General features: G+C 41.9%; 1 protein-coding gene across 4 annotated transcripts in view; it reads right to left on the bottom strand.

Annotated features, from left to right (window-relative positions):
* Positions 1 to 18,303, bottom strand: part of KCNE2 (potassium voltage-gated channel subfamily E regulatory subunit 2) — a 45,602-nt gene extending 27,299 nt beyond the window's left edge. The window contains exons 1-2 of one of the 4 annotated variants that reach the window (XR_014946200.1): positions 18,179 to 18,303; positions 5 to 16,772 (exon numbers count right to left, since the gene is read on the bottom strand). The gene's annotated coding sequence lies outside the window, so the exon portion shown is untranslated. Of the gene's footprint in view, positions 1 to 4; positions 16,773 to 18,178 lie in introns of those variants that run through there. The other 3 variants (XR_014946205.1, XR_014946202.1, XM_085547866.1) reach the window with 3 other exon arrangements.
* Positions 18,304 to 24,699: the final 6,396 nt, after the last annotated feature.

Genomic DNA, 24,699 nt, shown 5'->3' with positions numbered 1-24,699 from the left:
TCACCTTTAAATGCACTTAAACAAATTGCCAGAAATTCCAAGGTGTTTCTCTGGAGTCTTCATGCATTTAAGACCAATGATAGTAACAGGGCTCCAGTGTATTGGCCCTAGCAGAAAGATAGTCCAGAGTTATGGTAGGATCTCCCCAGTTCTGAACAAGACAGAAGCATACAGAAACAAACAGAAAATCTTCAGTCATCATGCACCTCAGTATTGTGATTCTTCCTTACTGTGATTACTTCAGCATTTAGCGACTAATAACATGTTATCCCCAGCTGAGGCAGTCCTTGTTACCCAGCCATTTCTTCAATGTAAGGAATAATGGCAGCATAAGCAAGAACTGCTAGAAAATGTACATGTAATAAACACCACAGTTAAGTCTCCGGTGAAGTCTTAATACTAGTCTCACTGTCAGTGAGGGCTACCTCCACAATAGCAATGCCAGAGATTCAATAACAAACCCTCCAGATTCATTTCCTGTAAAGCAAGCCGACAAACCTTTAATATTCATTTGTCTCAGATGAAGTCAAGGATTGTGATTATTGCTCCAGCTCAATCTGTACCGCCTTCATGTAAGCCACAAATGGCAGAGCTTGGGACACAGGTTACAGACACAAGTTTACCTGTTTTAACTTGATTAAAAAGACAATCCAAGAAACCTCTAGAAATGAACACAACCACTCAAACAGTGGTGGAGTGCTCAAAAACGGTAACTTTGCCACAGGAATTGAACTAAACTGTCCTTTCAAACAGCCATTCTTTAAATGTGGGGAGTTCTCCCTCTCATGCCTCTGCCACAAGCATAGGGTTCAAGATCCACCTCCCCACCAGAGATAGGCACAACCTGAGGATTACCTTGGGAAAGAGTCCACTTCCCAAAACACAGTATTTGCTCATGACTTGGAAGAGCATAGAAGGCAGCGGATACAATGCACTCCTTTCCCTAACACACCCGCATTTCTGGCAATCGGTGATTTACTCTTTGGGCTGGAGCCTGCAGCCAATGTTGATGAACAACAAAGAAAGCTGTCCTATATGAATTTGTTTAATCTGTCTTCTAACCGATTTAAACCTTTGGCCTCCGCAGTACATTTTGATGAAGACTATCACAACTTAATTACTCACTGCATTAAGAAGTGCTTCCTCTCATCTGTTTTAAGACCTCTACTTGATACTTTTACTAGCTTGTCTTTACTGCTTTTATTACAAGAAACAATGAGTAATCCTTCCCTGTTCCTCATTCTTCATGGTTTTATGGACCTATATTACTATCCACCTTTTTCTAATCTGTTAGTCTCCTCTCCTACAGAAACCTGTTTTTTTTTCTCATCATCTTTATTGCTCTCTCTTCTGTCTTTTTAGAATCATAGAATCATAGAACTTCCTTAGGTTGAAAGGGACTCTTCAAGGCCATCTGGTCCAACCTCCTTTAGTGAACATGGACACCCACAGCTCCTTCAGGTGCTCAGAGCCCCGTCCAGCCTGACCCTGAGTGTCTCCAGATATGGGGGCATCCCCCTCCTATCTGAGAAACCTGTTCCAGTGCCTCACCACTCTCACTGTAAAAACCTTTTTCCTCATATCCGACCTAAATATCCTCTCTCTAAGTTTGAAACCATTTCCCTATTTTAGCCCAGTCACCATGTCTACATGCTCCATGATTCTTTTATGCCAGAGATGTGGTGACAGATCACACACTGTAAGCACCAGTTCAGTTGTTGCCACGTGGTTTCCCTTTACAGTCCAGGGTAAAAGCCACCTAGCCCTGCTAATTCCTTTCTATTCATTTTACAAGTTGCTTGTTCAGCTTCTTCTGAACAAGCTGAACAATAACATTTCACCTTAATATGCTTTCTCAGGGTATTCCCTGTAAAGATAACATGCTGCATGGAAACTTCCATATGAAGAAAACAGAGCACCATGAAGAAAACAGAATCAGTGCTATCACTGTTGTGAAACACCTTTCCCCATTTCTTCAAATAGTCTTGAAACTCACAGCCCTCTTCTTGCCACTGGATCTGTGACATGCAAAGGATTGCTGTCTGTAAAGCTACTCATCCCCTACGAGAAAACAAAGCCTGTTCTTCTCTGTACTTGCATTAGCAGATTGTCTGATGCATGAACTTATGTAAGCACTGTTCTTTTGTTATTATTTGCATAAGCTGCAAGAAGTGTGCTTCTTTTCCCAGGGAATCTCTTACATGTCTTCCAAGCCTTAGCCATGAAGAACTAGTTACCCTCTACCTGTTGGCCAAACAGCTTCTGTAATTTGGTACCTGCTCTTTTCTTCTTGTTCCCTGTTCACCTGGAGAATCACTAGATTCACTGAAATTTATACACAGAATAGATACACAATATGTACACAGATATAGATACACACACATATATATACATATATATATACACATATATATACATATATATACACAGATAATAGATATACAATATGTACACGATATATACAGGGAATAGATACACAATAGATACACTGAAATTTGTATTGTGCCTGTTTTTATTAATTCATCAGATGCCAATGAACTGGTTCCTCATTCTGTTTGACCAGCTGTTTCATATAATCTGCTGTTACAACTGGATTTAGAAATCTCCCAGGAGGAGTGTAATAACTCAAATGTGTCAGATCTGCAGTAATTCATGAAAGATGTTTAGAATGTGGAAATCCACATTTCTTAAATGCAAGTAACAAGATATCAGTCCTATTGTTGAAACCAAGATGGGACTTCCAATGAAACCCACTTGTCTCTCACAATTCCCGGGTTCCCATTCATATTACTGCGTGGCCTAAATTTTTCCGTGTTTGCCCTGTCCACAGTTCAATATGTTTCCTTTTGAGAGAGAAAAAAATCTCTTCAGATAGAACCAAATGATCAGAACAATTAAGAAAATGACTCGTATTCTCTTCATACGTATGTAGCTCAAGAAACGTTTTGTTTAAAGTCACACATTTGGCATGTGTCTAAGAGGAATGTGCAGCTTGCCTTGAGATAAAAAATATGGTAACGAATGTTTGAACATTTTCTACTTTGTAATCTGTAATTGTCTTTATCGATTTAGCAATAAGCATATAAGTATCATGTTGAGAAGGTTTTTAGTTATAGTAATTTGACTGCAATGCAGCCCTTTTTGTTATCTTACTTGACTTAGGAGTTACATAAGATGTCATTTAGAAACCACCGTCTGGTATTGTACAATGTCAAATGCATATACCCTGAAGAGAGCCTCAACATTTTCCTTATAAAAGTTATGGCTCAGTGCCTCTTTCCTGCGGCACATTCTCACCTGCTAAACAGCTCCATATAAAATAGTTCATACTAATAGGCATAAACTACAATGTGCAAAAACAGATTTTCAAGTCTGCTCTGGTACTTATGGGAAATATAGTTAAGCGTGTAAGCAGAGAGACAGCAATTGGTTCTTCCATTTAAAAGAAAAAGAAGGAGTAATTCCTTGCTGATATAAAGCAGTACTGCATCACTAAATCCTGAGTTCCATCAGTTTAGACTTAGGATTCTACTGGTCTCAGTATACACAGTATCACTCAGCATTCACAGCTTGGTAGCATGATGGTAGTGGAGATCATCCCTGTATTGCAAAGTTGGACTTACAGGCTGGCTTAAAGCACACTTGTCATCCATGCTACAAGGACTACTCATAGAATCGTAGAATCACAGACCCTTTTGAGTTGGAAGGGAACCTTAAGGGCCACTTGGCCCAACTCCTCTGCAATGAACAGTGACACCCACAGCTCCATCAGGTGCTCAGAGCCCCGTTCAGCCTGACCTTGAGTGTCTCCAGGAATGGGGCATCCACCACCTCTCTGGGCAACTTGTTCCATGCCCTTCTTGGAGAAACCACACTTGGGCTGTTTGTTTGACACCTGGCCTGTGATGCGCTTTGTGCTTCTGCATGCAGCCCACTGAAAGGAGAATGTAGGCTCCAGCTCCAGCCACTGACCTTCAAACTCTTCTGCTTTACAGAGTCAAAAGTCCACCTCTGCTGCCATGTGTATGCAAGCAGTGTGGGCAGAGGGCAAGACTAGACTTCAGAGTAGACTCAAAGTCAGAGAGCAACACAGAGGCTGATACTGGCTCTGCAGTCATATGAGGTAGGGGACACAAGCAATGTCCTGTGTACTCACTTCCACAAGTAGGATTAGATTGCTACCTTCATGTGCCTTGATCAAAAAAGGATCAGCTTTGCATAGTGGATCTTCGGTCCTGCTGCATACCACAGAAGCAGCTTTTTAAGCACCTACTGCTCCCCTTCCCTCCTACAACAGCATTTCCAATCTGCAGTTTCAACCCACGCAGCAGTCTGAAATGCAGATGTCACAGATGCAGACATACTATTCTTTATCCCTAATGTCTACTTCTGTGTGTCCTAAGGATTCAGATTCTTCAAAGCACTGAGCCTTTGTTCCAGGGTCCCCTATACAGCTTCTCTGCTCAGAGAACAAGGAATATCTTTTAGCTACATTGCTAGTAGGTAACCCTGCTGACTTTAGATGCAGTGAGATCCCTGGTTTAGTCTCCTTGTGGGAATGACTGCTGACAAATAAAACATAGCCAACTTGTGGTTAAAGCACAGGATCTTTGCTCTATTCCTGGAATTGCAGCAGATTTCCTGTGTGGCTTTGGACATGTCACGTAAGCCAAAATATTCAAACCTGTGGCCAAGCCACTGGGTGCTCAGCAGCTTGAAAATCAGGTGTTTGTTTGTTTGTCTAAGTATAGATTTAGGACCCTTATTCTCAGCAGCCATTTAAAAATAAAATCTTTGGCCTATACGTCTTCAGTTTGGACACCTTTATGGCCACGCTGTACAGCCAGCCAAACTTCGTATCAAACTGAGGGAAGAGCACTGTGTTCTCTAGCTGTCAGGCCAATTATCTATGTACAAATTTAGGCGTCTGTCTTCAGTTACAAGGCTGACCATATGGGGATTCATCTCTCTGAGCCAATAACTTCCACCTACGAATGAAGAGGACCCTGGAGCACACTTGGATCACTTGAGGCCTTTCAGAGGCTCAGTACGTTATAGGTAGAAATGTTTTAATCCCTTGTCCAAACAGAGAAATGCAAAAATGATTGTTAGTACTAATGTTTATTACTCCTCTGTAATTATACTTGATTTTGAATTGTCATCAAATATCCCTTTTGTATTTTTAGTGGTGTAAACTCAACACTTGCTGGGCAGAAAGCTGTAGCAGTTGTTCTCATCCTGAAAACGAAATAGCGTGTTTTTTTTGTTTTTTTTCCCCCTAAAAAAAGGAACCACAGAATTTGCCTGATAGATCTTCAGTCCCACTCCTTCCCAGGATATAAGCCTTCTGTTAGGATCCAATCACCATCAAATATCATCTAAGACCTTTTTAGACAGAAAAAAAATGCAAGGTAGAAGTCCAAAACCACTAATTATTTTTCATTCCCTGTTTTAAATAACCTGTCAAAACAAACAAATACCTTCTAGACTAGGACTTTCTATGGCAATTTTTAGTGCTGGCTGAATTTTAACAGCCAACATATAACAACAATACACCATTATTGGTAGTGGCATGTATGCTACCACGGTAAAAATATTTCCAATGAGCAGACACTGTATGGTATTTAAATAGAAATACCCTTTTTATTTTTGCTGACAGACTCCTCGGGCAAAGCTGGATGATTGGAGAAGCAGAACTTTTATTAGCATACCCAGGGGCCAGCCAGCTGGATGCTATGTTTGACACCATTCTCACAAGGGGGGTGGATTATCAGGAAGAAGGAATAAAGAACGTAAGCCGAGTCCCCATAAAGACCTGCACGGTACAGCCTAACAAAAGATATCAATATGATGCATTTCGTGTTCAGAAACTTCCCCTGGAAGAAGAAAGGCTGTCATTTTTTTCCAATGTGCATTAGACCTAGTGAATATGCGGTACGAAGCAAGTACAAAAGCAGGTGAAGTATCTCAAAATACTGGTGGTGAGTGAGATTTCCTAGCAAAGTGGATTAAAAATCCAAGGGAAACTTTAAACCAAATATTGGCTTTTGTAGAACAACAAAACCAAGATAGTGTTTCCACTCAGCCATAAAAGTTACTGCGGTTGTGTAATCATGTTGAGTTGTGGCCTTAGGAGGAGTTATAAAGCAGCTGCACCAAATTAACTTTTCAAAAGTTATTATGGATTGGATGGAATCTAGAAAATTCCCCCATGTTATTTTTTTAAATAGAATCATAAAATGAACAACTGTGGATGAGATCTCATCTCAAGCCTCTCGCTGTGTGCAAGCACTAACCTGAAAACTTCAAGGGGAAATGAAGCCAGAAGCACCCCACCCTCCAAAACAGATACTCTCCTATTAGAAACCGTCCTCGGCATTCATCCAGAGGAATCCCACTGGAGAGGCTTTAAATAAGGTCTATTGGTTTCTGGGGTGATCTCAAGTGGCTGGCTCCTGGCAAAACAACTGGAGATCCTCATACCTGAAAAATGGTAGGTAGCATTAGGGAGAAGGCCACAGGGTGGTTATCATGGCTGTTGTGGGGGCAAATTCTGGGTTCACTAGGATGCTCTAAATGGGAAGTCACTGGTTCGTAGGTCATAAGACAATGTTCAGGCTTCTGGCTCCCCAGTAAGACCTGATCTCAGCCAGATCAACACCCTCTGACCTCACATGGGAAGAAGTTACTGTCAGTCAGTTAATAGGTGCTATCTTGACTTTCTAGGAGGAGGCAGCTGCCAGCCTTAATGAAAGTGCCAGCCTTAATGAAACAACAGCACTACCTGGCAGAGCACCTTGGGGTATAAGTGGAAGACAGGATGTTCAGAAGAGAGCAGGAAATGAAAACAACATGCAGCATTTCCACATCTGCCCAAAGCCAACTAATGTACCAGAATTGAAGGACCTGACCTATCATGATAGTAATATGAGCCACTCACAGTGTTTCAGACTTTCAGAGTGTTCTGTTGGCATAAATTAATTACTTATTTCCAGCACTTACATGAAACAGGTATGTATTTACACAAATGGGGAAATCAAGATCCCATTCACAATATATTTATAGAACGACCTAGTTACATTCAGGCATGTTAGACTGCAGTCTTGACTGTGGACAGTTTTTGGATGTGAAAAAATGTACAAATCATTGACTTAGTGTTGTGGTGTTGCTTCAAATATTTCCAAATAAAGGAGTTCAAAGTTCCCCCCTTTGTGCCTATGCTTACTAGGTCTTCCCTGTTTAATTTCTCACTTGTCTGGGGCAGTGGATATCACTTACTTTCACTGTGGTTTTACACTGCCTAAGGGCAGATGCCATAAGAGAGTCTATTAGCACTGGTCATTCTCTGGTCTAAAGGCCAGTTACAGCATGTAAAGTGCTTACAAGGATCTGGGAAAAGTGACTGGGAAGCATGGCTGACAGTATGCTTATGCTATGTTTTATCTATGTTTTAAAAAACTGTTGGGGTCCATTGATCAGAAAACATCAGAAAACTCTGAAAGACTTTGAAACTTTGGTTGCACACATGTCCTATCATTTCTGGCCCAGAAAAGGTGACAGAAACAAGTTCATCTGCAGGATCCATTTTGTATTGTTTGCTCTTGATTTGTCTTGCAAGCAGAGTTTTCAGAATGCCTCCATAACACTACAGGCATTCTCTAATGAAATGATGGTAGGAGTTTCACCACTGACTTCACTGGGAACCATCCTAGGTCAAAGCTAGGCTCTTTCTGGAGAAAATAAATAAGTAAATAACCCAGAAAAAAAAACAACAAAAAGCCTTCAGTCCTTGTTTTATTTAGAAGGATGTCTTGTGACTTTATTATAGAGTTATGCCAGTCCAACGGAGGCAGAAAAAGAATGCTGAGAGACAAAATCTCCTCTGAATATCAAACATAGAAAGCAACCAGTGACTTGCCATTTTTAACAGTGTATAATCAGTGGGGAACTGTCACAGATGTCCTACATCCTCCAAACAATGTTTTAGTTTCTCTTTCCTTTCTTTTCTGAGACTCCCCCTCACCAGCCATCTTCCCAGCCCTCTGCTAGGCTTCACTGGGTTCTTCACTTCTTTCTTAAACCATACCCTATAAAGTATATGACTTTTGTACATCTAGGTCTTCTTTCAGCTTTCTTGCTTTCCTTCATACCCTCTTAACACTCACAGTATTAATTCAGGTCATTTTTGCTTTTTCATCTCAGTAGAAGCATGTAATTGAGTTTGAGTATCTGTACTGTCCTCATCTGTATGAATAATGTTTTTTAATTTCTACAGTAGTCCAACAAGAATGAAATCATTTCCATCTAATGCCTATTGGTGTTAAACCACAAAGCCAATAAGAAGCCTTTCCCAAAAAGATTTCCAGTTCCAAGAAAATAGTTGACTGCATTGCTAGAACCTGGATTCCCCATACTGCTTATCTTGTACTTGCTCTAGGACTCAACCAAACTTATTCAGAATTAGTGGAAGTTTACACATCACCACCAAAGGAGTCAGGATTGTATTATAGCTTGTTACAAGATCATTTCATGTTCTCCTACATGCACAGTCCTGTTCCCACTAACTCCTGCATACTTCTGCTGGGTGTTGTATGCTTACAAGGGGTGTTGCACAGTAACAAGTGGAATTTTAGCCATCAAATATACCTTCTTTATAGCCCACTTATTGTTTTTGGAAAGTGTTCAGTTCCTTCAATTGTTTTCCTGTCAATAAATGTTCACTGATGAATATGTTCTCCATGCTGGTGACAGGTTTTACCTTTAGAGTAGACAAACAGAAAGGTGACAAGACCATGCAAAGTCAACTTCTGCTAAGCCTTACCCTAGCATGAATACAAGACATTTTAGGGGTGCCATGCTCTTCACTTCTGGCATTAAAAAGCTCAGTAGTTGTGACCATATGCAAACCAGCTGCTGTTCCAGGTGACATATTATTTGCTCCTATAGGAACACTCTGCATCCAAATCCTATTCAAAAATGCTACTGGGAACAAAGCTGGCTTGTCTCCATGAAACATTCACAGTATTGGAACACAAAGCTGATGCATTGTGTGCTATATTTTTCCTCTACAGTTCGGGGAAAAATATCAGGAAAAAAGGAAGATGTGAGCCATCAAGTCTGCATCGCACCCACGTTTCAGTCGTGAACTGAGAACAAGATCTCACCACCAGCCTTTTCAAGACCTGGCAGCAAATAGGAAAAACAACTGAACAATCAATGGCTACGGACTCAGTTTTTGCAGCCAGACATCTGTCTGGTATGAGTTTGGGCTACTCCAGTAAAATCAGTCCAGGCTATGGGCCACTTACATTCAGGTTCATTCCCAACCATTTTAGTGACTAACTAAAGCATACAGGTCACCACTTTCTATGTAACCTCAGATTGTCAGATACCTGACTATGTCTGAAATGGCTTGAGTGTGTTCAGTGGCAGCAGAAAATGATTCTCTGCTTTTTAGGCACATCATCTGTTTCAATAGAGTTCCTTCTAAAGAATCCCCTTGCACCTCCATAGAAAATCCATATGTTCTTCTAAGGTGACTTTGTTGAATCAAGAATGGTACCTGCATGCAGTCTGAGTTCTCTGCTTGTTTCTGATAGCTCCTAAACCACATACATTATAAATCAGTTTTAAAGCAAGAAAATACCTTGAAAGGAGTGAAGGCTTAAACAGAACACTATCTAAAGAATCATTCGTGCCAGCTCAACAGCTCTTAACACCCCTGAGACTGCTTTATTGCAAACTCAGAGGAATAGGAGATATGGATAATAGCCACTCATAGCTTTTATTTCACCCTCAATCAAAAAGCTTCTCTGTTTTCCATTTTTTACCAAACAGCCAGGCTCCTTATGTGCTTGCTGAAGGCAACTGCCCACTTCTCACAGAAACCCTAAAAATAAGATGCAGTGGTGTTGCAGTCCTACATAAACAATAGCTTGTTTTACAGAAGAACTGCTCATTATATACTGTTTATAAACCAATCCCAGATGCCTCGTCCTACACATACATCTGCATATAGTCACCAGTTCTGGCAAGGACAGCAGAGAGTGTGGTAAAGCAGCATAGATCAAGCTCACAACACTCCTAAACAGTTTATGCAAATAGTGGGCAAGCAGAAGACTGAGACCCTTGAAGAGGTTTTGCCTTGATCACACTATCCATGGGCTGCAGTATGAAAACACCCTCTGTTAACATCATATGAGAGAGAAAAGGCCACACAAATGATTGCCATGAGATAAGAGATTCCATCGAACATTGCATCTTCCTGCATACCAAAGTCAGATACATCAGATACATCTGGATACATCAGAAAGCAGGAATTATAAGTTCAAAAATTCATGGCACAGAATAGCAATGTCTGTACATTAAAGATAGCTTACGTTAAAGACGGATTTGCTGACATGTTTTCCTGAACCCCTGCTCTTCTTCCACCTGGAAATTCTTCCTATTTTTAGGATATTTCAGGACATTTTCAGGACTTCCTATGTTTGTTTGGAATCCTGGACCTCTGGCAGATGCAGTGAGACCTGAGTAGCAAAGCTGATACACATCACAGATATACACAGATATACTCATTACATGAGTATACTCCACCATACAGCACAGATACCTGGCTAGCATCTATCAGGACAATGACCTGACAGGCAAAGTTCAGTCTTCTGACCCATATAAGAGATGCCTGAACAAGTGCTTGATAGTTGACCTTCACACACAATAAAAATCACACACATTCTGAAAACGTTGGCTTTGTTGAGCACATACAAGGGCATCCAGGGTTTCCATGGGCTCATTCTGGAAACACAATATCATTATTGTTATTGCACCCAGAAAACCTCAGGCATTACGCAGGGGTAACAAACAGAGGTGTGAGGTATAAGTTGCTTCTGAAAGCATTTTAAATAAAAGATTAGAGTTGTATGGCCTCACAGAGCCTCTGCATCACTGTGCTGGCATTTCCACCTAGCAGCAGCATTCCCAGCCACAACCAGGCAAGCAAACAAGCAAACAAACAAACAGCTGCCATCTTCTTTGCATTGTAGATGAACTCAAAAGAAAATACAGCTGCAATTAGTTGGCACGCAACTGTTGAATTAAATCCTTTACTGCCCAGCTAGCAGAGCATTGAATTGTGGCTTAAGCTGCAATAGCTGGATTCATAGCAAAGGGTGCCAAGGAAGGGGTTAAATCTACACCTGTGTGCATGTTCATAATGTGTATTTTTTCCTGAACATATTATTAGTCTGTTAGCTCATTTAGAGACTATAATGAAGTCATTCTGATGCCACCAGTATATTTTGCCAGAAAGCTGGCAATCTTTAATCTACTTCCTCTACAGCATCGCACAAAGGAAGGGAGAAACCAAAACACTGACTCCAACTAACAATGAATTTATTTGCAGTGCTGGGTCCCAGCACACGCTGCTGAGAAGAAAATTCTTTTGTTTATTCCCCTTCTCCATCTGATGGGCTTACACTACAAGCAAGTCACAGAGGATTCCTCAATGCAGTTCAGTCTCCCCACCTTTTACACTCTTCTCATTCTCTCTGCGCCTTCCTTGGAGCTTTCCTTCAGATGAAGCAACCAAAAATAAAGTTGAAAATTCTATGAAAAAAAGCCCTAGCTAATGAGTTGCTGTGCACACAGGCTTTCTGCATAACTGCCCATTGCCACACTCATATCTTCTTTGAGAGACAACAATATGCACTTAGCGGGGATTTCTAAGAGAAGTGTGCTGGGAAACAACGGTTGGCATGCCAACAAAGAGACTTTCTGCAGGAGACAGGGGCAGTAGGGGATGTGGATGAGGACAAAGACAAAGAGGAGCCAATCCCAATCCAGTCTCACACTCATTGGTGTATGTGCATTTACAAACAGAGGATAAAAAGTACTTTAGTCAATCCCTTCTCTGGTTTCCCTTTTAAACAAATCCACTTATGTTTCAAGCTCACATGCACAGCATTCAAAAGTGATGTCCATGGGAGCTAAATGAGCTGAGTTTTCCTGGTTAGCTGTGAGTGGGATATAGCTCGGTCAAACAACAGAGGAACAGCTGAGCCACATCAATCCACCTTGCCATGCACAGCGGAACATACATCTTGTAAAAAAAAGCACCAAAAAGCATCAGCAAGCACCCGGGTGATGCAGTGGCACAGGCTGCCCAAGGAGGTGGTGCAGTCACTGTCCCTGGAGGTGTTCAAGAGCCGTGTGGATGTGGCACTGAGGGACGTGGGCAGTGGGCATGGTGGGGGTGGGCTGGGGGTTAGACTGGGTGATCTTAGAGGTATTTTCCAGCCTAAGTGATTCTGTATTTCTGTGAAAGCAGAGAGGTGAATCTTCCAGGCAGCTGATTCCGAGGGTAGATGGCTACTACAAGCTCTTGTGATGGTAACCTCATGTTACAGCACTGGCAGTACAGCCGAATGCTGGCAGGGCTACTTGCTGTGGTGTGTGGTGGATGATGCGCAGTTGCCAGCAGCTTGCTGGCACACCACAGCAATCTGAGCATCTCTTCCCAGTACACTGCTGTATCGTAGCCCTGAATTACATTCTTCTGTTCTCCCCCTGTGCATTGATGGTGTGTTGGTAAGTGAGTTAGCAGTGGGCCCTAGATGCTGATAAAAATGAAGATGCGTGGTCAGGCTGATGGAGCAGAAAGCATAGAGGGGCCAGGACCGAACAAGTGCAGACTGAAAGAGGAAGAGGCAACGAGTCTATCATGGGTTGCTTTTCAACAAAGCAAATTGTTTTATTTCTCTAAATTTATATGTGGCACAAACTGCACCAGTGGGGGACTGTAGGAGAAGAAGAATAGACTTGGAGAGTAAACCATGTGAGCAGAACCAGACAATGACTCTTGTAAGTGGCCCTGACCACCCAGCTTACTGGTGGGACCTTTGGGTGGGCTACTTGGAGCTGCAGCCTCCAAGACAGAAGGGCACTCCACTGTGGAAAAAAGGAGAAAGCCAAGGATGGGGGCATTTTCATACTTGATCACAAGGCACACTCAGCACGGCGTGCACGTGCTGTTCATATGGCTGAGCCCTGGCATGTTGCCGCTCCCTGTGGTCACATCTACTTTGAGAGGCCCTGACAGCTTGTGGGCTCCCCCATGCTGAGACCCCTGTGCCTGGGCATACAGGATCCTCACAGAGAGCCTGGGGACAATTAGATGGCTCTGGGAAGTGGCCTTGAAAGCAAATTAAATGAGTCTCAGAGGAACAAAGCTGTGTGCCTGGGCTCAAGCAGAACACAAATAGGACATCTGTCCCCAAATCCCAGATGTTTTCTATGCCTTGTGCATTGAACAGAGATCCATGGCCACTGACCAGTATTACAGCTATCAACATGAGACAGAGATGCCTCAACATCTACTCAGTGCTTGACAGCAAGTCGTGCTCAACTTTGCACTTACATGCAGAATGTAAGCAGTAGATAGATCCAGTTCACCCTGAAGTGATAGAAATATACCACACAGCTTTCACAGAGTCAATGCAGAAGGACAAACAAAACAAAACAAAGCCATGATTTTGACTAATAGCACAAGGAGCTCTTGTGCAGATCTATCCTATGATCACACTGTCAAAATGAAGTAGCACCTTCTGGCTGTCAAGACAGCTGGAAGCTCTCAGAAAAATTCAGAACCTGCCAAGTTAGCATTTCCAGATGGGAAAAGAAGAGAGGCATATCCAGATGGAAAAATAAAGCACAAATAATAACAAAAGTAAAAGATGTATAGCAGTCCTTTCAAGTCCTGAAAACTGTGACTCCTATGGAGGAGCTTTGATTTTGGCTGAGAAGCTTAGCTGCTTCGAGACACTGCGTAGGAGAGAGGCGCAGTACCCTGCTCTGTGTATAATGGTCAGATGGTGGCAGAGAGGTGACTTTTTGTCACAAGCGCCAAAGGAAATGATTTAGATGTCTGAAGAGATGGAACATCAACTTCTCTAGGCTAAACATTCTGTAGCTATCTCAGCCCACAATTCTGGGCAACCACTTGAATGTTCTTCACTCCTGCACTCCTTGGCAGCACCCAAAAAGAGCATGACCTGCCACTGATTTTAACAGTCAGATACTCAGTTGCTGAACTGACACAATCAGCAGCCAAACAGGAAGAATATAACAGTGAAGGGAAATGAAGACCAAGCTCTTAAGGCCCAGGTTAACTCTGTTAATCTTTCTGCTTTTAATATATATTCATTACATTATTACTTCAAATCGATGAAGGGATCTCTAGAGGTGCCTTCCAACCCCTACAATTCTGTGATTCTGTGAAGTTACTCCTGATGAACAAGACAATTTGCACCAATTTCTTTCTAATCTTACTAATCATGTAGGAAGTTAGTATTGTAAAAACTTGTAAAAGCACTTATAATTTTATATACTCTATGTATATATCCTATAGTGTAAATACATACAAAGTATGTTAGTCTCCAATTTTCTGTCTATCTAGATAGACAGATAGATGTATATCTATATATGTAGAGAGATAGAAAATACCTCCTATTTATTCCCATGGAAACTACAACAGATAGGATTAGCAGATTGACACTATTCAATAGAGCAGATTCTCAGCAACAAAACACTATTTGTCAATACAGACACCACCATTAGCCATGCATTTTCATCAGCAATGAACAAGAGCCTGCATGCCATGCTTGTAGATAGGTCCATGGCCACCTGCAACATGGCTCGTTTTTCACATCACTGTCACCACTGCTGAAATGCACCACTCATCCCTCACTGTGCTCACATCCACTGTTTGGTCACCATCAGTGTTCAATAAGTGTCAGTGAACGTCAGTGGGTGCCATTTTTTCCACATGGAGGAATTCAATGACACACGTTTATTTTGTATGCACTTCCATATCATATGTCATTTTGCCAGATTACCCTTCTGCTGCCATTTGTTGCATGGCAACAAAATGTAATGGAATATGAGTGGGAAGGTTAAATCTCTATTGCCATATCACTAACATCCACCTCTAACATTGTGGGCCAATATAATAAAAATAGAATGCATTACTTTTGGAGCAGCCCTCTTATATCCTTTCCACTCAAGATCATGCAAATACATAACTTAGTCAAATGTTTCAGTTAATGCATTATCTGTGACATTTCTAACCCTAGTGTTTCCTGGCTTCATGCCACGTGAGGATATGTGTATACTCTAGAGGCAGTGTGACCATACAAGAAAGAACAATCTCTACACCAAGTCAGCTTACATCAAAAAGATTAAACTCCAGCTTTCTCATGCTGCAAACTTGGCTGAGAAAGCACTATATTTAAAAAGATATTTAAAATGCTGCTTGAAGAATTGCTGAAATGTCAAGCAGGCCATGAAAGGACTCCTTTCATGTCATCTCTATGCCCTAACTCTTTTTGCATCCCTCAGAATTATCATTTTTTAAAGCTCAGTCATCTCAAGTGGATAATTTAATTTAAATGGCAGCTCCCTGCCTGGATTCACATTTTCTAGTTCAGTTTTAAATCATTGAAAACAGACTGAATGGGGTGCCTTGCTTGGCAAGTGCTGCTGTTCACCTACCACCAGAACTTCGGTGTGGTCCCTCTTCTGGAGGCGTTTACCCATTGCCTTGACAGACACTACTCAGGAGAGGAAGGATGTTACAGGCATGCTGTGCATCCTTTTGTCTCATCCTGCTACTAAATCTCCCTGGAAAATAAATAAATAAAACAAAACAAAATAAAATAAAATAATCAGCATTGTGGGAGCCAATACCGTCAAAAAATCTGTGGTCCTTTGGACCCTGCAAGTGCCAATTCATGTTTTGCTAACACAAACAAGCAAATGGCTTTTTCCTCTCAAATAACATAATAATTGCTTTTTATTTATTTATTTTGCACGGGACATTAAACTGTTGGACTTGTTTATCATCCAAGATCAAATTAAAGACAGCATGACGAGTTAGTATGTGCCTTCCCTGCAGAATAAGAAAAAACGTTGTTCATGTACTTGCCAGCACCACCCACTTGTCTCGCCTGGAGGGGCCAAGTGACATTATCCAAGGTGAGCGTGGCTCACGGGTACTTTCCAGTCCTGGGAATGCCATGATTTGCCTCACTGCTAACCAAGTCTAACCATGGCCGTGCATTTTAAGAGTGGAAAAGTTCTCCAACAGCATTCCTGAGTCTCCTTGTTCCCACGTCTCTGCATGTCCTCCCACACCACACTCCCTTCAAGTTGGATCCACTTTTAGTTTCCTCTGGAATTGGAAAGCAAATATTCCCCTTGGTCTGCTCCCAGCATAACCAATACCAACTCCAAAGTCCTAGTTAACTTCTTTGTTGAAGCAGGATATTCTTCCAAACATGCAGCAGTGGACCCAGGGGGCACATCCATATCCTGCTGAAGAGATAAAAACAAACGCCAGGGTTTCTGCTGTATCAATACAGGTAGTCATGGTTGCAATGCTATTGCAAGCATTCTGGGTTTGAACATTTCCACAGTGGATTTGTAGTGCCACAGCTAGTTGCACACCAAGGACACTGGAAGTCCAGCAGCATCCCAGCTCCACGCTTTCATTACACAGAGCTCTGCAAGACATTTCCCAGTACTCCGAGCCCTGCCCCATCCTTCTCCCAAGATGACTTCTATGACCTGCCCCAGGTGAACGTTAAGAGAAAGGTTGGAGGAACACAGCAGGGGTGAAGAACAGAGAAGGTATTAATATCCTCCACGATGTCTGCACTTTATTTTCCAAATTAATTTCCAGTCTGATTCTTCAGCTGCAGTTGCTGTTTCCCAGACTGCACCTGGTTTGGGAGTTAAAAAGGAACATATTTCTTGTTGCTGTTGGCAAATAGGTCAGACTTGCTTGCTCCAAAGTTTGTACTTGTTATGTATGTACATGTGAGTTTAATAAAGTTTGTTGTCTGTTTAAGCTCTGTTGTTGTCTGCTCAATTGTAGGGAAGTGGGAAGCTGTCACTATGCCAGAAAATTTCTTATTGAAATCTAACAAAACAGTAAGCAATCTAAACAAACCAATAATATGGCACCCTGTGTCCCCAAACCATCACGCTCTAAGAGCTTCATTAAAATTGATCTTGAATTCAGCAAGTAAATCAACACTCACCCAAGACAATACATTAAATTAATCAGGCACAAAATACCCCATACAGATCAGCAGGCCAAATGTTTTTCAAAAACAAGAGCAACTGCAACTTTCGGTTCCCGGTCCATATCAAAGTACCATGATGTTTCACCACAAAGCAGCACATATAATTAGCAATCAATTACTCATTAAAATTGCCCCATGAAGCAAGCATGAGAGCACATACAATGTTTCTAATTCCCCCTGGCTCACTGGACTCTGGCCCAATCTCATTATAAAAGCACTTCTGTGTGTACCGAAAAGTAAAAGAGTTGGTTCAGGCTCAGGGCCCAATCCCTTGGCTGGGTGAACTTGTGGTAGGGAAAGCCAGCCATGGCCAGGAGAGCCAGCTCCCAAATGCTCCTGGGGGTTAAGTCCTCTCTCCTGCCAGCCTCCCCCACTGGCAAAACTGCCTCTCCTGTAGGACTGCAAACTTTCTGGCTGCAGCTCCAAATGTATGGTCCCCCTCTAAACGTCCTGGCCTACCAGAGCCTGGTCACTGCAACAAAGCCCAGCTTCCTCTGATCTGCAGATGCTTGATAACGCAGAGCTCAGTGTCATGCACAGACACTTTGCTCAGCGAATCCTCCCCAGCAAGGAAGCGCTACCTGTTGCGGTTAATGTGTTTGCAAGCTTTGCAAACTGTTGAAGGACAAGTGGCGGCACCGCTGAAACTTGAGAGCCACATCCTACACAGGACATTCTATGCAATATGAGGAAGACATCTTTACTTTCAGGGTGATGGAGTGCTGGAACAGGCTGCCCAGTGAGGTTGTGGCATCCTCTTCTCTGGAGATATTCAAGACTCTCCTGGATGCTTTCCTGTGTGACCTGCTATAAGGAACCTGCTTTAGCAGGGATTGGACTTGATGTTCTCCAGAGGTGCCATCCAACCCCTGCAATTCTGTGATACTGTCATTCTGTGATCCCCTGCCATTGTCTCCAATATTCCCCTGCTCCTTCCTGCTGGGAAATGACCCTCACCCAGCATCTGTCACAGTCAGCCTAACACTTGATTTTCCAGCACCAGGTGAAGCATCTGTTTTTCACTGCCACACATTGCTTACCCTACTCTTGTGCTGCCAATGGCTTTTATCAGCAAAGGGCTCCTCCAGGTGTGAAAATCCCAAGGAAACGCAGCAGCTTCCCAGAATAACCACAGGCAGGAATTAAGCAAGTGACACCCACAGGAGCTGTGAAAGATGCAAACATAAAATAGCCTGATCAGTGTAGAAACAAGCAGAGTTCCCCAGGGGCTAGTGGGCAGGAAGGAACCATTTCTAAGAAATCACACCGAGAAAATGGAGTCAATAGCCATGACTGAAAACTATGGGCATACTTAGCAAAACCTGCTGTCTTTAAGAAATACTGCTGCCTCTTAGTGTGATATATCACCTGGGCAACAGTAGGAGGGCTCACCTGTTCTGAGGGCTGAGCTTGCAGGTTCTGATTTACTACAGCCATTTCTGTAGAGCTCTGAGCTGTGCAGGAGAGCCTCAAGGTTCCAGAAAGCCTGCTTAGACCATGGGTTGGTAATATGGGTTGAAAGACAACCTTCTAGGGAGCATTTAGGAAAGGGAGCTCAGCCAGGTGAGTTGTGGTCTTGTTTTATGCCACTGGCTTTTCAGATAGATACAAGAAGAAAAATAAATAAATAAATAAATCTTGGCACTCGATCTGTTAGAAGAACAGCCTAGAAATATTATGATTAAAAGGAGTGATTGAACATTGACATTCAGCGTTTCCATTTTTTCAACAATTTCTGTGGGTTTTTTTCTTCTTTTTTTTTTAATCCCTTGTGGACTTTGTAAAAACACCAGAATAATAGCAATTTATTAAGAACTGGCATTTGCTCAAAATAGTTTCCCTTAATGTGAATGCTCTTACTGACACTGTAAAACTTATTTAGAGTTTCTCTTTTTTCTTTTGCTCATTGTTTGGATGTACCATAGGACTCCAATAAAAAAGGTTATTTATGCTAAACAGATGTACTGTGAAAAGCCAGATGCAACAGGAACAATAACCAGCAGCTGGACAGGCCCTAGCAGATAAGCTGCCTTTGACTATAGTTTCTCTCGGTATCTGTAGTTGTTATAGCAACTTAAAATAGAACCATAGAAGAGAACCATAGAATCATTAAAGTTTGGAAAAGACCTCTGAGATCACCTAGTCCAACTGGTAGCTCATTCCCACCATTCTTCTCACTGACCATGTTCCTAAGTACTACCCCTACCCTTTTCTTGAACACCACCAGGGACAGTGACTCCACCATCTCCCTGGGCAGCTTGTGCCACTGCAGCACTACTCTTTCTGAGAAGTTTTTCCGAATATCCAACTTGAACCTCCCCTGGCATAGTTTGAGGCCATTACCTCTCATCCTACTGCTGTTATCTGACAGAAGAGGCTGACTAGCACCTTGCCATGACCTCATCTCAGGTGGTTGTAGAGGCTGATGAGGCCTCCCCTGAACCTCCTCTTCTCCAGACTGAACAATCCCAGTTCCCTCAGTCACTTCCCACCAGACTTGTGCTCCAGACCACTCTCAGATTCATTGCCCTTCTCTGAATGTGTTCCAGAGCCTCAAAATCTTTCTTGCAGCGAAGGTTCCATAAAACTTCTGTCACTCACTCTGCTTGCAAGTACATGGAGATGCTTAAGACAGAAATTGAAGTCCACACTGATGTCCAAAATGAGTGCAGTCCACAAGTGAAGTGTCCATCAGCTCTAAAGTGCTGTGCTTTCTGAGCCTGCTCATATCTCCTAATAGCTTTCTCATTTTAAAAAGAAATAATAAAAGTAGAGTTTAAAACAAAGCAACATGAAAAGCCCAAGATAATCTAAGAAAGTTGAAGTGCTGCCTGGACTCATCTGACATATCCAGCTCCAGATCTGGTCCTCCTAGGCCAAGTGGAGTTTGTCCTGATGCTGCCTAATGCTTGTAAATGAAGCAAACATATCATCTATTCCTATTCAGAAATGTTTACAGAAACACAGCGTGCTTACTGCAAGGTGCACTCAGACTGTGTCCCCGGTGTCTCAGTTGGACAATGGCCCATATTACACTGCTAAAGATCAAGTAAGGGACAAACACATGGAACCACACAGTCTCCAGAGCTGCCAGACACCTGATCCCTGTGCAGTCAGTGAAGGAGGATGCAGGAGGCATGGTACAGGTGTGCGTTGTGGGGTTCATGATTTCTTCTCCCCTTTGACCACCAAGGGAGCCAGGGCCTGGAGAGTAGGTGGTCTGAATCATGTGTCACTCTTTCAGCCAAAGACATCAAAGTGGGTGAGCAGGATACAGCTGAATACTCCTACTTTCTCCTAAATCTGAGCGGTGTCTCTGGCTCTCCTCCACAATTCATTCCATTGACATTGTTCAGTCTTCATCCTATAAAGCATTCATTTAACTCAGACAGGAAGAAAAAGTCAATTAAAAGAAAAAAAGAAAAAATAAAACAGTAAGAAAGAAAGAAAGAAAAGAAGTGTAACAATGAATTTTTAACATATTGTCCCAAATAGAAAGCTGGGCCAGGTGCAGATGCTTGATTAGGATCAAGTGATGGGAAGAGGTCCAAAGCGTTCAGCTGCGCTGAACAGAACCCGGGCTTTCAAAGCTGTATACAATAAAGCAACTCATTAATAGCTGGACTTTCACCTTCCTGGCAACAGATGAGTCATGTATTTGAGAAGGTCAGTGCCTTGGATTTTAAGGATGGAAGAGATTGGAATCGTAGGCCAGACAATTTTTTTTTCAGTGTTAGGATAGCATAAGGCTAATACTTCTGTTTACCTACTGCATTAGTAGCTTCTGCAACACCAGGCGAGAAGGGAACCACTGCCCCAGTGTACAGTTAAGGGTATCAACCTCAGTTACAGCTGCTCATTGCTAAGATCTGAGTACATGTTACTTTTCTTATGTATCTCATTTTCTTCATCTGTGGCCAAGCTCTCCAGTTCATAGAAGAGATTACACTGGTGTAAACTGACCTGTGTTTACAAGATAGGCATGGTCTTTTCATTATCCCTAAAGCCCCAAGTCAGCAAAGAGATTAACCTTCTGAGAAATGCTCACTCCTTTTCCGAGCATCATTTGATGTCACACTTAGAGCATCAACAAAGTAGGAGAAGCAATCATTTAAAGGTATGAGGTAATTTGAACTGATTAGGTGAGCAGTCCCTAGAACATTTTGACAGCTATTTTCAAAGCACAGGGAAGCAATTGCTTCATTGTATGATTAGACTGAGCAAGAGAATTCCACAGTTGCAAAACTCCAAGCTTCACCCTGTGTTCTCTGAGGAATGTAATGAATGCATGTGGTATTGTATGTATGAGTTAGCACATTGCTTATACAGAAATGATAGATAAATCTTGAAACCGATTAAGGAGGAAAAAATAGATAGGACCAGACTATGTCAGATCCATCCTCCCCACAGAAAAGTAAGAAGCATCCAGAGAATCTACCAAATAATACATCTAATTTTCGCATACCTCCCTCCTCCCACTCATTGTGGAGTCACTGGAATGACTTTGCTAGCTTTGATTATTTCACTGGCAAGAAAGATCCCTGGGAAGTAAAGAAAGTGTTCAGGTGACAGAGTTCCATATATTCACCCTTTGTATCTTCTCCTTCAGAAGTCACTGGAGAAAGAAAATGCAGATCAGCCTTCAAGTTACATCTTCTTTCCTGAGGTAGAATTGTGGTCCTTTTTCTCAGTACTAGGTTTGGAAGACATCTCTGACCCATTGGGAGTGAAAAGAAAACCACAGACTTTCCCAGAATAACCACATATACCCAAGCTTCCTTTCCCTAGAGGAGAAGAAGAGGGACTCAAAACCTCTAAGATTGTTTTAGAACTCCTATGGCACTTAGCTAGAAATTTAAAAAAGAGTTTGTGTGGCCATAAATCAGCTGAACTGGTCAATGTGCAGAGACAAGTGACCAAAAAGACTCACCCAATGCTACATGATTCACATTTCTGAGAAAGCCTTGAAACAAAGGATTTTGCCTTAAAAAGCAACGGGTTGCTTGACTTTTCTTAGAGTCATAACATACTGCATGAACTTTTATGATTACAGAGACAAGCATAACTGTATTAATGAAGAAACTGCTTCCAAGTGTATGCGGATATTTCCTTCAGCACTGGCAAAATGACAAGTACACACCAGGTGACCAAAACCTCAACATCCTACACACACAGCCAGAAAAATTATTGCACAAATATTCTCAGAAACTCTTCTGTCCTTCTGAAAGATAATAACTAAGATACTTTTGCCTGTTGTATCTCCTATTCCCATGGATTTTCTATGTCGGGAAACCATGTATCTGCTTCCTTTCAAATACAGTTCCTTTCCATGTGACTAGGGAGGACATCCTTCTGGAGGTAGAACTAATGATATTGATTGTCTCAACTTCTATTTTAATAGTAATTGACTTTTAGAGTAAGCAAAGCCATTCTGAAAAATCAGTCCTGAAGACACACACACACAAGATGGATTCATAAAGGAATGTTTTGCAAATGGAGTAGGTTATTATTTTTTTAAGAATAAACATAGATACCAGCAGCAAAAACTAGGGAGTGTCAAATATGCTTAAGACTCCTGTTCTCTGATTAGATTCTCCATTGCTTGTAGACATGCTACGCAACTGAGAAGAGAGCACTCTCTTGTTGTTTTCTACTTGCTCTAGTCTGCTCTTAGCTAACTAACAGCCATTTATGTTGCCTCTGCTGCCCTGGGTTAGAATAGCCAGTGTTGTATTCTAGACATTTTTGCAGGAAAACATCCTTATGCTCTCCTTTCCATTCATCAAGGGTGGCAGGGTCAAGTTTCCAGATGATCTTCAGTAATCTGTCACTTAAAATGTCAGTAGCTCACACGGTCCAGTGGCTGGGGATAGTCTGTAAGGCACTCTGTTCTGTGGCCCACTGCATGGTAGATCCTGTGAATGGAAAATGAAGCCTAAGCAGTGTAAGGTTCAGGCCCACATTGTATTGGCACATGGTCTCAAGTTGTGTGAAAGTTGCTTAAGGTCAAAGTCTGGAGATTGCTTCTCTTTTCTAGTAGACACATCCTGATTTATGGCAATGGAAATGCCTTTGAAGATGCTTTTGTTGGTGCTTTCTGGGTTTCTGTTTTTCCTACAGAACAAAAAATTGAAGACACCCACCTATGAAAGCTGTGTTCTCCATTGGGTTGTCACAGCACAAGTGAAGCAACCATGATTTTTGGCTGCTGGGCCATGTCATTACATACAACTTCTATGCCTTATGGCAGTATAAGCTGATTAGTTCATAGACTGATGGCTAGCAGATTGACAGTTAATAAGATTAATGCAATGGTGATGCAGGATTTTGTGAGATTACTTGTGTGCCCCTACTCGTTTTAAAAATCCTATTCAACTTCTGGTTGCACTGCCTAGGGAGGCAGCAATGCAAAAGCATAGGTAAAGAAGCAAGGTATTTTACAAAACAACGAGACAAAAGCTGGAGCTTCACAGATCAGGTTCAGCAGAACTGTGCTGATTTATAGCAGACAGCCCACATGTCTCTGATGTGACTTAGTGTCCACGAAAAAGATCATGGGAAGTAGCTGTCCAAGACAGCAGAGCACTAGGAGTACATTACCCAACAGGGCCCTTCTAGTTTAATACTTCAAAACTCCTTCAACCTTCATACAGGACCTAGGGCAGAAATCTTAAACTTTGCAAAGAAGATTCATACTCTACTGGTTACTACAATAAATGCTTCTGAGTGCTTTTATTTTTAAACGTTGCCCTCTATCATCTTCCTGAAGCTAAGAAATTAGCAAGGATCAACAAGTCAGAGCAAGCATCTCCTGCTTTGTGAACTACGCAGTTAGCTCTGCATTACAAGGTTTCACTAGTGCCTTTCTAAATTGGAGACCAGACACACTGGTCAGCAAAATGAAAAGACAGAGCCTCAGGCAGTATTCAGTTCATAAGTACCTGCCAATTTGTTTTGCAGTTGCACTGTTATTTAAAAATGACAGTGTTGAATTAAAAGTTTCAGTTGGGTACGGAACTTTGCAGCTCCATAGCAGATCTGCCAGGGCTCTCTATCTGCCAGCCCATAAAACATCCTGAGATTGAGCGTGCCAATCTAAATTAGCTGGGTTTGTGGTCAAGTGGCATTCACAGCTGAATTCTGTGTAGAAATCATGAGAAGGAACAGCAGCAATATCCCCTATACCTGTAAAGTATACTGAAAATAAAGAAATAAATACTCAGGAAGAAGAAAAAAAAAATAGGACAAATACACTCACTGTTCTCAAGTTCTTTTTTATGAGGTTGAGCAATATTTATTTGAAAACTGTAAAACCACAAGTACTTGGCATCTGCCCTCTTTGATCACAGCATAGTTTAATGTAGGACAGGGGCATCATTTAGCTGCTTTTAGCAAAGTTAAAATTGGCCCTTTGAATCATTACATTTTTCTCCGAAACCCATATGTACATGGATGTGCTGAGCCACCACTGTATTTTTAAATATATATACACTTCCTCATGTTTTCTTCCTTGGCTTTCCAATACTGTGAAGAGATAGCTGAAGTCAGTTGATCAATCATT

This window comes from Coturnix japonica, chromosome 1 (assembly GCF_054131305.1).
Source record: "Coturnix japonica strain WE chromosome 1, WE-NBRP24, whole genome shotgun sequence".
Classification (NCBI taxonomy): domain Eukaryota; kingdom Metazoa; phylum Chordata; class Aves; order Galliformes; family Phasianidae; genus Coturnix; species Coturnix japonica.
This window is presented reverse-complemented; position numbering and strand designations above follow the sequence as displayed.